The sequence below is a fragment of the Biomphalaria glabrata genome, chromosome 12, assembly GCF_947242115.1.
Source record: "Biomphalaria glabrata chromosome 12, xgBioGlab47.1, whole genome shotgun sequence".
NCBI classification, from domain to species: Eukaryota; Metazoa; Mollusca; class Gastropoda; family Planorbidae; genus Biomphalaria; species Biomphalaria glabrata.
This window is the reverse complement of record NC_074722.1, coordinates 9,193,145-9,197,929: the sequence shown is the minus strand read 5'-3', so window position 1 is coordinate 9,197,929 and position 4,785 is coordinate 9,193,145.

Genomic DNA, 4,785 nt, shown 5'->3' with positions numbered 1-4,785 from the left:
TTAAATGATATATAATACTACATAGAGGTAGTCAATGTGTTAAATTGATATATAGTACTACTTAGAGGTTGTTAAGGTGTAAATTGATATATAGTACTACATAGAGGTAGTCAAGGTCTAAATTGATATATAGTACTACTTAGAGGTAGTCAAGGTGTAAATTGATATATAGTACTACTTAGAGGTATTCAAGAAGTTTGGTATATAGTACTACATAGAGGTAGTCAAGGTGTAAATTGATATATGGTACTACATAGAGGTATTCAGGGGATAAGAATATATGTAGCTTAACTCTAAACGTAATTTAACAGTGATGTACTTATTTGGCTAAATTGAACTTCAAACGGGTGTATTTATATAGCTACATTTAGCTTGGAACGGGTACATTTATAAAACTACAATTAACATGAAGATGCTGCAATATTAATGAACTTGCGATGGATACATTACAATGTTTCTTAGATACCTAGGCGTCAATAGGCCTCAAGTATTGATATTGGATTACATACAGTATTTCTAATGATCTAATTTAAAAAAAAATAGTTTTATTTCCAAAGTGATTTGCTACAACACAATAGTTTAATAGTTTATTACGAACTGGCAGACACACAGAAGAATGTGTACTGAAATATTGAGGTAGCATAAGATTCTACTGTTCATTTATAGATATCAGTTGTGTAGGAGAAGACATAAGGCATCTATCAAGCTCCATTGACTCTGATAGACTGGTCATCTCGATTAAATGGGTATGAAATGTAATCAAGTTAATGTAATTTAGTAGGCCTCCTAGCATGGAGTGAGCACTGACGTGGAGTTCAAAATATATATAATACAAAATTCAAATGACTTGTGGTGTCAGAAGTGGTCCATGGCATGTCGTTGTATTTGACAACTTTTTCATGTTTTGATGATATCGGATATTGAAAATATCGTACAGCCTTACACCTTTCCAACACGCAAGTTGTAGGCCATGGTGTCTGGTGGTCAAGTGGCATGCATCATGGTCCCGGACTCAAACCCTGTCCTCTGCTATCTCCTACTGTGGACTCGGACAATAGCATAAACATCTTTATTTTTGAAGGAACATCCGAAAATTATTTTTAAACAAAAAAAAAAAACCCACGATGTAAAAACATTGAGTCCACTCTAACCGATCCTCATTATACAATGTGGGAAGAATTTAAAGGATCGGAAAACACGCTTCATGGACCGGAAATGGCCCACGTGGTAAAGTTTGGGCAACATTCTGTTAGGCTTTCCGAATCAGAGTATTGTCCTCGACTTTCCTTTCTATGGCTTTTAACCTCAATAAACTAGGATGCTGGGGGGCCATTAGCAGGTTAAAAATTGTTAATTTTAAGTCATTATCAATGCCAACATAACCTCCTCATTGTTGTCAATGTTGTCTTCAGGGCCGGATTTAAGGAAGTGGAGACCTTGGAGCAGTATTATGGAAAAGGCCTCTACACTCGCTTGAGGACTAGTGCTTTAGTTTATAGTGTCAATAACACATTTCATGTAGAATTAATCTAATTTTCATTAGTCTTTTTTTTTTTACAAAGCTTACATCAACTCACTCAGTTTGTCTGTCTGTCGGGTGATACTTTTGTACACGTTATTTCACTCACACACAATCTCGAATCAAGCTGAAATTTTGCAAAATTATTTTTTTAATAATTTTTTTGAGTTGAGGGGTCCCAAACAGAGGATGCATATTCTATTATTGGCCTAACCTAGGTTAAAGGTGTTTATCTTTTTTTAAATTTTTCGATATAATTTACGCGCTACTTTGTGTTTAAATTTCAAATTTCATAGAACTGAGGAAAATAATCCATATTCTAGAGTCACTGACGATTTATTAAAGTATTTAAGAAAATCGAAATGTCTTTGACAGCGTTTTTCACGAATCTAGCCAATCGGGGGCTGTTATTAAACAAACCAACCAAGGTTGAGATAAAGCAGGTTAGGCAGTCGAGCAGCTTAATTTAAACCAAAGGAATGTAGAAGCAGACATGGTTTAGGTTATTTCCCTTCAAGAACTAGTGTCCTATGATGATTGGGACTTGCTAATATAACACATTAGACTATTTCCAAGACAATTTCTATCATGTCTTGTTATAGTTTCCTTATAGTTAAACCAGATCTACTTACTTCACAGACCTAAAATGAAATTTCACATAAAGATATGTAAAGCTTCATTCATCTCTTTATAGGTAGGACTCTTGCTAAAGGAAATTTGAGCAGATTCCGAGTTGTTTTTTTTTTTGTTAAGATGAAAACTTTTCTGCGACTGTCATATTACTTCAGTAGCTTTGGGGGGGGGGGGTCGTCACTTTAGATCAGTGGTTCCCAAACTTTTTTTTTTGTAGATCCCTTGCCATGTTTTCCAGATTTCGAAAGCTAATTGCGCATTTTCGCAAACGAGAAACATTCAGCTATCTTAAGAACTAGCATGACAATGTCCGTGTCTTGTCGAAATAAACACGTGTACTTAACCTTATGACGTCATCAAAATTTATGTTTTTTCGTTAACACTTTGATATAGTTATAACCATGCGCACCGCCATCCAGGCTAGTACAGAGGTGCGCACTGTTATAGAATAGATTTGAAAGGATGTCAACATTAGAAGAGGAGAACAATTTCCGCCCAAGGAGAGAGCCAATATGAAGAGACTGTGCCTAAGATAGATGTTGTTTTGTGTACCTGTGATGTCCTGTAAATAAACGTCTATGTCTCGTTGAGTTGCCTCACTTAAGTTATCACAATATATAGACATAACTTCTAGGATGCAACACTCTGAAATGTAAGCTTTGTCTTCGATTCTAAAAATTAAGGATTAGTGCAATAGTTTACGTAGCTACGTAAACTCGGTTGCGACCTGCATATTTTGCGACAATCTAATGCAGACAAAGCCGATGTCCGCGGGATTCCCTACTGAAGTTGTCTTTTCGAAGCCTGCGCATTGTCTTCGGCATGTACTTTCTAAGAGTCTCAAATGTGTGCCCCGCGCCCTTAATGACTACTCTCCAACTGTTTATTTCAGAGGCCATCTGCTGTCTGCTACTTTCCTCTATAGTCTATTCAAAGCTAGCAAAATGGAGCCCGGTATGTTCTTAATAGCGCTTCCGAGGGAGAGTGTCTCTGTTAAGCCGTCCTATTTTAAGCTCGTCACAAAAATCGTCACCATTAGTATGCGGTTTTCCTCCATACCAGATATGTGTTCGACTCAGAGCAGCTTTCAAACAGTAAGTAGTACGACTACACTGTCCACACCAGCAGGTGAACATTTGTGAGGTCAGTCTTGCCCAGAGAAAAACTATCCAATGGCTAGCTATTTGGTGTCTCCGCTGATCTATTTAGTGCCCATTTTTAGCAATGTAAAGTCAATTTTCTAAGCACAAACTATTTTTGTTTTAGTTGTCATCGTAGATGTTTTAATGTAGCGTCTTTGACATTATTAATAATGGACAATTTTTGGTCCAAATCCCAAACTAGCGTGCTCATTGCGTTATGGTTCAATCTCTTTTGTGGACCTTTGAGGGTTTAGGAGTGATCGGAGAATCTTGGGAAAAAGTTTTTTACGCACTGCCTTTAGGCATTCAGCAAACACAACTCAGTTTGAGTCGGCGTTTGAACTCAGGCCCCTTCATACATTGACAAGCGGTTTATGCCACTCAATGGACATGGCTCTATTTATTTTAGCAATACACTGATAAATTAAAGCTAAATTCGACTCTTTTTTAATGAGTATTTAAGAATATAAAAATACAAGACGGACTTTTCCACCTAGTTGAGTATAACAAATGATTCCTCCTGTTTGTACCTGGAAGTCAAATCCTCCTCTCATGCAGTATTTCAAATGTCTACATTTTTTAGTGTCAAATCTAGACCTAGAAGTATATCATCAGTCATCTTAACCTTTTAACTTTGAACCCATCTACCCTCCATCTCATTAGTTGGCCAGAAGGTTTTAAAGGGTCATTAACTCGTGACTTGGTTTTGACCAAGCCTGACGACCGGTTGTCGGTCTTAGTTGTGTCGACTGTCAAAGTGTCAATGGCTCACGTCTCAGTGCTGGGTATTAGGTGACCTCCCCTTGTCTGCTAATTGGACCAAATTTATTTCCCTTGTTGATCCCCCTGACACGACAACAAGCCGACAGGCTAAAACTGGTATCGATATTTGATTGTAGTCGTAATCGTCCCCTTACCCACCTCGCCCCAAATCATTTCTAGTCCCCCCTTCCCTCTCTTCTCTAGACTTTAAATGCCACTAATTCTGGTAGCCGACTTCATATCATTTATTACAAAGCTTATTTCAACTCACTCTGAATGTCTGTCTGGCACTATTATTTCTTGTACATGACAAAACAAGAATCAATAAAAAACAAACAAGTTAGTTAATTAACTATTGGCAATTAATTATTTTGTACCTTTCGTACTTAACAGATGTAGTGGTGTAAGTTGAAGTAGTCCCTTCGAGGAGGCTTTGAGCCCCCCCCCTTTTTTTTATCCATTTAAAAAGCGATTACGAGAACAGATACCACCTTCTTCCCCCTACTCCTCAGCTTCCCACCTGGTCCAGACAAGTGAGAGGATCATAGCGCATTACGAAAGCTAAAAGCAGGAAATTGCGCTAAACAAAAACAATTGGTAAAAATAATTTGGAAGCTGGAGAAATAACGTACTTAAAATGTGTATCTGACTGACAGACAGACAGACAGACTGACAGATAGAAAAAGATGATATAAGTTAAGTAAAAAAAAACGCTTGGCTTGCACTTCT